The 13,514-nt window shown below is 44.4% G+C and overlaps 1 protein-coding gene across 4 annotated transcripts in view; it reads right to left on the bottom strand.

Annotated features, from left to right (window-relative positions):
* The window catches only part of TULP4 (TUB like protein 4), a 206,737-nt gene that overhangs the window by 182,954 nt on the left and 10,269 nt on the right, over window positions 1-13,514 (bottom strand). The window contains exon 2 of one of the 4 annotated variants that reach the window (XM_081038280.1): window positions 8,657-8,909. The exons of the other annotated variants lie outside the window; for them this stretch is intronic. The gene's annotated coding sequence lies outside the window, so the exon portion shown is untranslated. The remainder of the gene's footprint in view (window positions 1-8,656; window positions 8,910-13,514) is intronic. 4 annotated transcript variants of the gene reach the window in all.

The raw sequence follows: 13,514 nt of genomic DNA on the forward strand, positions 1-13,514 counted from the left end.
TACGTTTCCCCTCGCAGATTCACTCTCAGTGCTTTCTAACTTTAAAATCCAAATTTCCAGAACATTTTTTTTTCACTTTGGGAGGACAGTTAATCCTAAATCAGAGCTACCCTTTCAAAATTTCTAAAGGGGAAAAAAAACCACTCTGAGGTACAAGAGACAAAGCATATGTGAGTTAGACATTTCTCTGCCCTTCCAAAACAGCTACCCACCTGACTAGGCTTCAAATGTTTTCTTGATATCACATAACTAAGAAAAAAAACAAACATAATAGGAAAGAACAAAGACTACCAAAAAACTGCTTGTATTAAACCAATTACACTTTATGTTTATAATAGGCTGGTATATAAACTGAGACAAAAGTGAAAGCAGCCTCGAAAGCTGACACAATTAAGCACAATGGAGCCTGGGGTAAATTATTTTTATTCCATGAGACGTTTCATGAGTGAAGGACCAGAATTTCAAGAAGAAAGCTGCAAAGCTTAGGAAGGCTTTGAAGGAAGGCAGGTATCAAATCAATAGGTAACATGTGTTAATTTTAGCTGCAAGAGTCCAAAGTGAATTGTGAAATGAGGAACAAGCCAAGGGGACACTTAGCAAGAAATGGTCACTGAGTGGCCACCACAGGCCCAGGCCCGGACTAGGGGCTAGCGAGCGAAGTCCAGTGAGATCCCATCCCTGCCTGGAGCAGCTCCCCGCAGAGTGAGAGAACATGGGAGATAGATAAGCTTCACGACCCCAGATAAATGCTGCAACCACCGCCAGCAAAGGGCTCTAGGGCAGAACTGAGAGAATCTTGGTTGAATGACTGATCCCAGCGACATACAGCCAGTGCAGTATCTTAAGATGGTGCAATAGCAAAGCCAAACAAGAGAGCTGAAACTCGGGCCCAAGAGAGAATTCCCTGACCACAGCTCTACTGACAAGACTCCCCGAACGACAGGGGGGCAACCTGAGTGTCCACCAACAGATGAGCATAAGCAAAGTGTGGTAAGTCCGTACAATAGAATATTATTCAGCCTTAAAAAAGTAGCGACAGCTGCCAGGAAGGGGCTCGGTCCTCCTGAGGAAGCCAAGGCCGCGTTGGGGTGAGGCCCTCACGTCACCCAGCGCCCCGCACGCGCCTGCACCCCGGCCCCTCTCAGAGCTCGCTGGCACCTACTCGGCCCTGGGCCCGCACCATGATGGGTGGCGGTCATGGGGGATAAGATCAATGCCCTATTAAAGCCCCCCCCCACTGCTGTCCCAGCTGAGGAGAAGACAGTGGACACAAAGAAAGAAGAATCTGAGGAGTCTGATGATGACAAGGGCTTTGGTCTTTTTTGACTAAACCTCTTATAACATGTTCAATAAAAAGCTGAACTCTGGGGGCGAAAAAAGTATGGGCACAAAAGTGTTCTCTAATAAATCTAACCGAAAGTAACCTCACCGGGTGATCTGATTCCTACCTGGGCAGGTCATGGTGGGAAGTCACACCTCAGGCCTGTAACTAACTAACATCCTAGGAAAAGGTTATCTTTGTCTTAAGTAAGCCCTGTCCATCGTTTCTATGTTCTAGGTTAACATATGTCTGACATGCTTTTTTTAGACCCCTGGGAAGCAGAAGCCTAAACACCCTCAGAAGCACATAACCTTGTTAACTATCCTATAATCCAATCCCTGTCTCGCTTTCTCCCACACTCATGTCATCTTCCTCACGCTCCCTCCTTAATTCCAAATGCATAAAAGAAGCTGCACACTGTCCTCTGGGAAGCAACCCGCTCAGTCTGTTGAGATCTTGCTTTCTAGATGTGTCCTCTGCTTGGCTCAAATAAATTCTAAGAAACCCTTATAGGGCCGGCCCGGTGGCTCAGGCGGTTGGAGCTCCATGCTCCTAACTCCGAAGGCTGCCAGTTCGATTCCCACATGGGCCAGTGGGCTCTCAACCACAAGGTTGCTGGTTCAATTCCTCGAGTCCCTCAAGGGATGGTGGGCAGCGTCCCCTGCAACTAACAACGGCAACGGGACCTGGAGCTGAGCTGCGCCCTCCACAACTAAGACTGAAAGGACAACAACTTGAAGCTGAACGGCACCCTCCACAACTAAGATTGAAAGGACAACAACTTGACTTGGAAAAAAGTCCCGGAAGTACACCCTGTTCCCCAATAAAGTCCTGTTCTCCTTCCCCAATAAAATCTTTTAAAAAAGAAAAAGAAAAAGAAACCCTTATGAAGTTTTTCTACAGGCTTGGAGGTTCTTACGTTGACAAAAGGACATTCTGACACATGGTACCATAGGGATGAAACTGGAGGACACAGTGCTATGTAAAATAAGCCAGTCACAAAAAGACAAATACTGCGTGATTTCACTTCTAGGAGGTACCGAGTGTAGAGAGAAAACGGAATGATGGCTGACAGGGGTTGCAGGGGGACGGTACTGTTCAATGGGTACAGACTTCTATTTTACAAAATGAAACAAAAAATTGTTCTTAATATCTCAATAATGAAGACTTTATAATAAATCTAGGACAAAATTAAACCAGGGTAGTACAGATGCAGTTAAAGGCTCAGATCTGGGTGGCAATTTCAAGGGAGAATAAATGAAATTATACTGCCTAGCTAAGGAAAAAAGTCTTAATGCTACAGGTTAGAATTAACATATTTAATAGGTGTGAATGCTCTATATTTAACACCTGCTGTCTAACTTCATAATAATTAGCCTTTTCAAAAACCTAGATAAAGTTTTTCTATATACATCTATATCTATGTCTACAGCTATATCCAGATCTATCTATCTATAGCTATATTAATTATCTATCTATCTATCTGCAATAGAAGGGGCTTCAGGAATACAGAACAAAGGGGCAAACCCTTACGACCGGGATGCAGTCCAAAGGCGGCAGCAGTTGCCGGCACAACTCTGGAGTCAGACTGCAAGGTGTGCGGCCTGGGCCGCACTCCTGAGGTGGCTCACCTTTCTGTGCCTCAGTTTCCGATAGAATAGGAAAGATTAAATAAATATATACAAAGTACCTTAATCACCAGCCTGCCCCATAGTTATAATTACTCACTAAATGTTAGACATTGCTGTTGTAACTTTATTTATGTTCTACCCATTAAGCAAGTTTTAAAATCTGGAATGAAGTAAATTATTAAAAGGATATGTAAAAACATTCACCCTGATTGCAATTTGAAAATTAAAATGACACAAAGAATCATGTGGGGAAAAGGTAAAACTTGATCTCTGATTAAAATTAAAGTCTACCAAAATCTTTGACAATTCTTGCAGAATGGCCTTAGCGTGCTAATGAGCCACCGGGGAGAGAGCTCACTCGCATCTTATTCCACGGTAACAGCCTTCCTGTGAGGCAGCAAAACCCATTTTACAAATAACTAAACCAAAGCTCAAAGAGTTTCAGTTAAGCTTACCGAAACACACCAGGCTGTTAACAGAGCTAATATTTAATACCTGACTCCAAGGCCCATACATTTTCCACCAAACTTGCCAGGATTAACAGTCATTTCCACTCCATACCCGTGTTGCCTTGGAATAGGGAGGGAAAGTTGTACGCACTATTTAATGAGAATAAAACGATGTCTGAGTGGAGGCCAACTCTGACCATTCTCATGGATTCCACAATTTCTAGAGCAAATAACAAACGACAGAACCCAAATTTAATATTGAAATGACAGAATCACAGATTAGGATGAGCCTTCCCAAACTCTGGTCACTCATCATTGGTGAGGATGTGACTGAAACACACACTCCAACTTTAGTCCATCTTTCCAGAAAGCAATTTGGCAATACGCAGAAAGTAATTAAAACCAACAGTGCTAAAGGCAGTCTGGCTAAGGTGAGAATTAATCAAAGATGTCCACCAATATGTTATTCAATATCACTCCAGAAATTCCAGGAAGTGCATTATGACAGCAGGAAAAAAAAGTTGTATTAAAGAAGAAGAGCCAAAAATCATCCTTATTTATAAATAATATAATTTTCCATCTGGAAAACTCAACAGAATTAAATGAAATTAGTACTATTAAGCGAGTTCAGCAAAATAGGAAAACATAACACACAAGAATAAATTCAAGATGATGAATGAGCCCTATGTGTTTACTACTCCTGCTCCCAAATTCCCATTAAAACGATCAAACAAATATAAAAGAACAAAAAACAATCTGCAGCAAACAAAGACAGAAACCGCTGACAGGCCCTTGAGGAATTTCTAAAAGACACGGAGTAGATGGGGTTAGATTGATAGAAAAGTACCAGAGAGCCTTAACCCAGCCGGGCACAGGCAAGCACACCACCCTCAAGTACAGGGCGTTAGGTGGCGGCCACCTAGGCGGGGACGGTGAGGGGACACGGGAGGCGGACATGGCAGGCCCGGGGTGCCGCCGTGGGCCGGGAGCAACACTCCAGTGACGCTGCAGAGCCACAGCAACGAGCCGGCTGGAGAGGGAGTGCCATTTCCTCATGACCTGCAAGACTCCCTATTAGATGGCCACGAGCTGTACAGACGCCCAACATACCAGCAGCGGGACACAGGGAGGGCAGGATCCTCTTCTGGAAGCTTTCTGGGGCCTCCCTTTCCTTCAGACAACAGTCTAAAAAGCTAGTGAAGCCTGCCTAGATTACTGGATGAGCCCAGGCTGGCTCCTCTTAGCCCTCAGTTGTTGGGTTTTCTAACTGTCTGACATGTTGCCATACTAACCTGGATGTAAGATCTTTGAGGTCAACAGTCACATCTTTCACGCTAGCTCTGTGTTCACAGACATACCAGGGACTGAGAACACTGAAAATAGGAACAGAGATGCCAATTCCTCCCCAGCACGACCTCTAGGCCTTGCAAAAATTACAGTTTCGGCATTGGACATGTTTTATTCCCAAAGATTGGTAGAATCTATTAATCAGTCCATAGACTCTTCTTGAATGGTATCTGGAGATCTGTTCTTCAACTACTGAAATGTCAGTCATTTCTGATAGCATAAACCAGTGCATTATGCTCTCTCATTGAGGTAGCACTCTGCTGAGTGTAAGGATTCCTTAGATGGCCCTTCCTCACGAAGCTAAGGTGTATTCAATAAAAATGCACAGTAATGAATCTTATTTAGCACACACCCAAATTCTCTTCATCCACAAGTTCAGCCTACACTCTAACTCAGTAAATAGCAAACAAAACTGAACCTCAGTATTTGTATAACCATGCAAAAGAAGGATAAAAAAGTAGAATGATATCCATTATATCTTTATCTTAAAACAGCCCCAAATTAGAAGCAACCCAAATATCCCGTAATAGTCAAACACTAAAGTATATTTTGATTTATGTGCTCAGTGGAATATTATACAGTCCTCAAAAAAGTATAAATTCCCCAAGTGTCCATCGACAGATGAACGGATAACAAAATGTGGTATATAAATACAGTGGAATATTATTCAGCCTTAAAAGGGGAGGAAATTCTGGCACATGCTACAACATGGACGAACCTTGAAGACATCATGCTGAGTGAAATAATCCAGACACCAAAAGACAAATATTGTGTGATTTTACTTTGGAGGTACTTAGAGTAGTCAAACTCAGAGACAGAGTAGAAGGGTGGCTGCCAGGGACCAGGAGCTGGGGGGTGGGAAGGACAGGGGTGGAAAGGAATGGGAGACCACTGTTTAACAGGTACAGAGTTTCAGTTTGGGAAGACAAAAAAAGTTCTACAGATGGATGGCGGTGACGTTTGCACAACAATGTGAATGTTCTTAATGTCACTGAATTGTACATTTTAAAATGGTACACTTTATGCAATATATTTATCACAGTAAAAAAGTATAATCATGAAGACCATATAGAAACATGAAAAATGCTTATGCTATTTTAAATTTTAAAAAGCATACAGAGGGGGGCCAGCCTGGTGGCTCAGGCGGTTGGAGCTCTGTTCTCCTAACTCCGAAGGCTGCCGGTTCGATTCCCACATGGGCCAGTGGGCTCTCAACCACAAGGCTGACAGTTCAATTCCTCGAGTCCCGACAGGGATGGTGGGCTCTGCCCCCCGCAACTAAAATTGAACACGGCACCTTGAGCTGAGCTGCCACTAAGCTCCCGGATGGCTCAGTTGGTTGGAGTGCGTCCTCTCAACCACAAGGTTGCTGGCTCGATTCCTCGAGTCTCACAAGGGATGGTGGGCTGCGCCCGCTGCAACTAGCAACGGCAACTGGACCTGGAGCTGAGCTGTGCCCTCCACAACTAAGATTGAAAAGACAACTTAACTTGGAAAAAAAAATGCTGGAAAATCCACTGTTCCCCAATAAAGTCCTGTTCCCCTTCCCCAATAAAATCTTTAAAAAAAAAAAAAAAGGCACACAGAGGTGTTTGTAGTCTTGATTATAACTACGGAATGTATATGAGAAAAGAATTCAAAAGAATGCTGTGCTTAAGATTTCTAATAATGGTGGAGACTACAGGTGATTTTCCTCCATTTTACAAATGTACTGCAATATGTTGCTGCTTTTTATGCTTAAAAATTAAAAATTGACATTAAAAATTGACACACTAAGTGTAGTACCAAAAGAGCAAAGCTAAGACATCTGTTACCACAAATCTCTCTCATTTATTACCCTTTCTCCATTCATATAATCCTAAATTTGGGGCAAAATAAAAGGTTTTATATATGCTTCATATTTTGGGGCTGTGCAATGACTGAAAAACTGGGGAAGAGCTCAGAGCACCCAGAGGATTTAATTTTAATCAAATAAACAGTTTTCTTCTCATCCTCACTTTTAAAGCTTAAGAAGAAACTTATTTGAGCCAAAATTTTCTACCAACATAACTTCCTTCTTAGTCATTACTTTAAAGCTACTCCAACTCTTTTGTGGGAGAGGGTTGGGCTCGAAATAAGTAAGTAAATAAGGTTATCATCAAATAAAATCTATTTTCAAAAGGACGGGCAGGGAAAGTGAAATGGGAAAAGCATGTGACCAGGGCTCAGAAGACGGGTTCCATCCGGGTGTCTCCGCTGGTGAGCGGCTGGGAAACCTCCAGTGCTGCACAGCTCCTCCCAAACAGCTTTCCCATCAGAAAATGGACAACTATTTGCTCTACCCCTTATCATCTTATCAACAAGTAAAGGCCAAAGGTGAAACATCTAACAATGCTCTGAAGAATGCAACATGCTTTATCAACTAAAAGATGGTGCCATGTCAAATTTACAAGGTTAGATGTTTTTCTGTGTTGTCATAAGGCACCACTCCCACATGTTCTCTGTTTTTCCATTATTACTTCTAACGCCATTTTGAAAGCACTGCGTCTCCTCGGTCCTCAGAGCTCCCAGCTCTGCATTTTTGATGAGAGGTAGTACGGTTCAAGACAGTCTATCTAATACATGACGTTTCAGGGGCATCCCCGCCAGGGTATGTAGAAAGGACCCACAGGAGAGGAGAAAAGGGGTTCCCGTCACCGACATGCAGAACTCCCAATTTTCATTCCACAGCAGGGCTCTTTCTGCACTGTTTTAGAATAACGTTTCCCACCCTTTTGCAGGAAGGAAATTTAGTAGAGTGAGAGGCATGTCAGAGCAGCCTTCCAGAGGTGTCTTCCATTGCAGCAGTGCTTATTCAGGTGCTAATCCGAATCCCCTTCAAGCCCACTAAAAAGTCATACTTCAACACAAACCACCTGTTCTGAGGAGGGAAAACTGTTTTGGTTTTCCTTCTAAATGCATTACTAAGTCAAACGCACACAAAACCACCTTTACGACTGAGGTGCAAATAAAGCAGATCCTACGCATTTGAAAAGACAATGAGCCAGTGCATTCATAAACCCCCAAATTCCCAAATGGCACTAATTCCCATAATTGTCAGATCACTCTTTCTTCACCTTGCAATCGCTAAATGCTACTTTCAAATGTCCTTGGATTACTGCATATAGGTTCACCATTCACACAGGGTATTCAATCCCAATTTAATTCCGAATCTTAGAGGGTTCTCAGATTCATACAGGGGACCTATGTGTGTAACCACACGACTAACAGAGGAACAGCTATTTGTCAAAGCCTCAGAAATCAGTGGAGTGTGTGATCTGCCAGTGGAGTGGTGACCCTGAAGAGATAATGACAGCAAGGAAGGACAGTCCTTTTGTACACTTTGGTTTAAGTCAAAGTGACACAGGAAGATTCAAATTTCCACAGTACAATTAGTAGATTTTAGAAAAAGGTTCACAAAAGGATTCCTTCCTTCTAACAGCAAGCTCTCCCTGTGCATTTAAAATGTAATTTAAATGGGGTGGGGGGTAAAAGATGAGGGTAAATGGGATCAAATATATGGTGATGGAAGGAGAACTGACTCTGGGTGGTGAACACACAATGGGATTTATAGACGATGTAATACAGAATTGTACACCTGAAATCTATGTAATTTTACTAACAATTGTCACCCCAATAAATTTTTAAAAAGTAAAAAAATAAATAAATAAAATGTAATTTAATTTAAATTATTTTATTTATACTCAGATTTTCAGGAATATATTTACCACATCAAACTACAATGCTTAATTAAACTTTGACCACAATTTCTCTGAGTTCAAACAATGCTGATATAAAAATAGGCTATAATTTATTTAACTAAAACAGAAATTTAAGTTTTTAAGAAGTAATTCCAGAATTTGTTCAGCAGGCTCATCTTCTCACCTTACCTGGTAGTGGTGGTGGCAGGACTTTGTTTGGGTTTCGTTTCGAATGCAAACCTGAGGTGCCTTTGCAGCCTAGGTCAGTTCACGATTGTTAACCATCGGGGTGTCCCTTCCACTCAGAAAATGTAGCTAGCAGGGATGTCCTTCCTGCTCAACCTTTAACGACCTCTTTAACTGCTTCCATCTTCCCCAGCTACCATGGGAATCACCGTCTTCTAGAACCACTCAGCAGTTCCTCTCAGAAGTCCAGAATTTTCTGGAACACAGAGAAAGTAGTCTCTGTCAAGACACTTGGATCAGAATATGAAAAACCTGGGTGTTGGCAGCCACGTCTGCCTCTTGGACCAAGGAGCCGAGGATACTGGTCTGTGCTGAGAAAAGCTTGGAGACGGGGAAGCGAGAGAGAAGGGAAGAGCTTCCCGGCCCATTCAGAGCATTCCGGTCCCGGGTCTGACCTGAGGCCAGCCGTATCCCTGCCGACATTCCAGCAGACAGCCCAGAATCCTCCCCATAAATTCCCTTTTCTGTAGATGTGAGTTCAGTGCGGTCTCTCCCTTATCACCAAGAACCTCCTAACTAACAGACGGCTCTCCAGCCCTTTCTGCTGACTGGCAAGAGGCGAGAGAGAAACCTGCAGCTGGCAGGCTGCACCCAGCAGGGGCTGCAGCCAGCGGCAGGCGGACGTCAGAATGGACTGCTGTGGCGGACGACAGCGTCACTCCAACCTCACATATCGTCACCAGGCCACCACAAGTCACCTCTAGTTAACCTACCAAGTAGTGCTGGGTTAAAGGGGAAGTGAGCTGTCCTCTATTCCACATCCTGGCTTTACAGTATAATACAGAAGAAACAGGGCAAAGTTTTCAGACACCATGAAATCACTGGGCCTGGAGAGCAGAGCAGCAAACCAAACCAGAGAAATGGGGCCCCAACACCTGCACTTCACCTAGTCGGCTCCCACATGGAAGGAAGTAAATACGAGCTGAAAAGCCAAAGGGCATCACAACAGAGCATGCTGATGATTGTTCTATACAGTTTGGTACATGGAGAAGTAGCACCTGCTATTTTTAAGTACAGTCGGCCCTCCACATCTGCAGGTTTCGCATCCATGGATTCAACCAACTGTAGTTTGAAAATATTAAAAAAAGAAATCCAAGTAACTTACAAAAAGCAAAACTTGAATTTGCCACGCACCAAGCACTCCACTCAATCCACACGAATGAAGTGCGGTACAGGCACCCACTGTGTAGCCGACATACTAACACAGTTACATGCAAACACTGCACCCTTTTCTACAAGGGGCTTGAGCACCTGTGGATTGGGTATCTGTAGGGGTCCTGGGACCAATCCCTGAGGATACAGAGAGACAACTGTACGTAAAAGTACTTGGTTAAAACACCATCAAGATGGTCACACGACAATATGAATATACTTAATGCCACTGAACGGTACACCCTATACATGGTTCAAATGGTACATTTTGCTACATGTGTTTTACTGCAATTTAAAAAAACAACAAAAAACATGACACATTAAAAGAGTTACAAAGGGGACCGGCCTGGTGGCTCAGGCGGTTAGAGCTCCATGCTCCTAACTCCGAAGGCTGCCCGTTCGATTCCCACATGGGCCAGTGGGCTCTCAACCACAAGGTTGCCAGTTCAATTCCTCGAGTCCTGCAAGGGATGGTGCGCTGAGCCCCCTGCAACTAAGATTGAACACGGCACTTTGAGCTGAGCTGCCGCTGAGCTCCCAGATGGCTGGTTGGAGCGTGTCCCCAGCAAGGTTGCCGGTTTGACTCCCGCAAGGGATGGTGGTGGGCTGCACCCCCTGCAACTAACAGCGGCAACTGGACCTGGAGTTGAGCTGCGCCCTCCACAACTAAGACTGAAAGGACAACAACTTGACTTGGAAAAAAGGCCTGGAAGTACACATTGTTCCCCAATAAAGTCCTGTTCTCCTTCCCCAATAAAATCTTTAAAAAAAAAAAAAAAGAGTTACAAAGACAGGCTGAACCCCCTCAGTGGCAAACACCATGTCCGGTGTTACGGGTGACAGTCATGTAAATAAGTCATCCCCTTGCCATGGGCAACTCAGTACAGAACTGGGGCTGATGTGGGTGGTCAGTTTGCACGGGCAGAAAAGAGCTGTGGTTTAGGGGAGCAGGAGCGGGGGCTACTAAACCCAGGCATCTGTCTCCTGAGATTAGTAATAACGAAAACTCAGGCCACACAGTCTATTTCCCCCCCTCCTAGTACCTGATCAGCATGGCCTTAACATTACTAATTCCTAAGTATTTCAACATAAACTCCTCCGAAGTCACTGCTGGTTTCCTATCCGCCACAAACAGATGGCAACCCAGAAGAGTCCTGTTCCCCTCATGCCAACTTGGCGGGAGGCTCGCCTGCCGCCACCTGAAACACGGATCCCTCCCACCTGTACGCAGAAGGCTCCCAAACACAACTAAAATCCTGCGTGGATGCCCACTGATCAGCATCCTTAAAAGCATGGGGGGGGAAGTCTCATTACAACTCCACTAATTAATAAACATAGAGAGGGACCACAGCACATCCTAATATAACGACAGGAATCCTGCGGCTTCCAGTGCAGCTCCACTCTACGGTTCAGGCAGCTTTCCCGCCTGACTACACTGGGATGTAATCCAGTTTTGCTAATATATCCGTATGTATGAGAATCAGAGCAAATCTTACTGTATCAAACCTGGAGAAAAACCTTTGGAGATGCTAAAAGTTCAATTTCAGACACATTACTACATCTTTAAATTTTATTTACAATGAAACCGTCTATCGTGTTTTTATAACCCAACATGGATTTCTGGGCTGCAATTTTTTAACCTAAATGATCAAACATTAAGAGGATGACAGACTGTTCACAAATTATATCAAACTTAACATGAAAGCTGCCTCAGTGTGTGTTAAACACACACACACACACACACACACGGGCAAGGAGGAAGAAAAGAATCTAGATTATTTGCCTGCTCAGATTCCACGCAGAGACGCTGTGCTTTCTGGATGTACCTGCTAATCCAGGGCCTGTTCCTTGCCTGACTCGGGAATGTTAGGCCGAGGTCTTCTTGAGCAGGAGCAGCTTAACTGTAGTTCACTGTACGCCTGCCCCGCCCCAGGAATGAAACCTGCAATGGCTCTGCTCTTGCAATAAAGACCAAAACCCTTAAACGTGGGATACGAGGCCCAGCATGAAAACAGCGCTCTCTCACAAGGCCTCTGCATTTCCTCAGGGACGCCATCTCTGACCCTCTGACTAAATCAGATTCTGCCTTTATACCCTGTACTTCTTCATGGCAAATATCTTGGCCTCGGTTTTCTCGTAAGATAAGAAAATGTGTACATGACATAATGTGCGAGGTTGCTGTGAAGACCAAATAAAATGGCTTATGAGGGAGCAGGCTCTGTAAACTGTGTTGTGTATATGAAAGCAATGATATTGGTGGCGATGGAAAAAGTCACAAGCCGCAGAGGAAGCTCCGAGAAAATAAAGGCTGACTCCTATCTCTAGGTGCACCACTGTAAATATTATTACTGAGTCACCTGTGACTTGCTGGAAGCTTTCCAATATGACCTATAGCAATGCCGCAGAAATGGTCATACAGGTACGTAGAAACCAAAGCCAGGGTCCTCGTCCTGTGCCGTCATTGAGCTCTCCTCCTCAAGCACGCACAGCAATCACAGTCTCACTGCTTTGTAAATAGAAAGACTGGGGGGATCCAAGTGAAAAAGATGAAGAAAGTTTGAAAGAGTTTTTGGTGAGGACGGGAGACTGATCTGCATGCACAAGTAGAAGCTCCAGGTCACCCGTGAGAAAGCCCCGCCCAGCTCACACTGATGGGTGAGTTGTGAAGCCTGTGGAGAGAAGTTCAGAGGCATATAGGGCCTCCCTGCTAGGGTTTCCAGGCGGGAATTCCCACCCGTTCTCGGGAATCATTTTCGCTTTTCCGTTCCCGAATCCCGAGAAAAGCTGGTCAGGAAATCGGGAAAATCAGCTCCTTGAACCCAGGTGGTTGGTAGTATCCGCCGTCACTTTGTGGAAACGATTCATCATGGAGAACAGAAAACAGTTTATATCTCGGGATTCAGGAACGGGAAAGCAAAAAAAAATTCCCAAGAACAAGTGGGAATTCCCACCTGGAAACCCTACTCCCTGCTAATGTCACTTTTACCAGGTCGTGTAGGCATGAAGCCAACATGGCTTGTTCTACCTAACTTCCTGCCTGGCTTCCCCACCTCTTCTGTTCATCTGTCTCCACAAGAGAGCAAGTAAGCCACAGAGATTGCCAAACCTATCGAAAGACATGCATTACCTATGCCAACCACAGTTTATTCGTTAGCTACAACACTTCATCTAGGCAACAAAGTTGAAAGACTGGTGAGGCCCAGCACCAAGATTCTGGAGGGTGACAGTAGTGATATTCTGGGTTATTCCGATGCGAGCGTCCTCACAGCGACGGTGCCCTTCTCTACGAGACTTCAAATCCACAACATATCCTGCTTTTCCACTCTGTCGAAGCAAAAGAAGAATGAGGCAACAGTGTGAGAGCAAAGCCATTTCAGGGGTTTACAATGAATGGAAATGGAAGCAGCAACTGTCAGTTTAGATAGTTTGAGGCATTTCTATGCCCAAGTTCCATGTGGTTCACACATGCAGTACAGTGCCACTGCCAAGACGGACGCTTCCTAGGGGCCAGTATGTCTCACAAGACAATGATCACGAATATTTTCCATAGGAATTACATGTGAGGACTCTGTGACTATAAAACTGCCACGTTCTACGCAAATGCAGTGTTTGGAGCACAGCTACTCCACAGAGCATGTTGCCATTTGTG

The sequence above is a fragment of the Rhinolophus hipposideros genome (assembly GCF_964194185.1).
Source record: "Rhinolophus hipposideros genome assembly, chromosome: 3".
In the NCBI taxonomy this organism is placed as follows: domain Eukaryota; kingdom Metazoa; phylum Chordata; class Mammalia; order Chiroptera; family Rhinolophidae; genus Rhinolophus; species Rhinolophus hipposideros.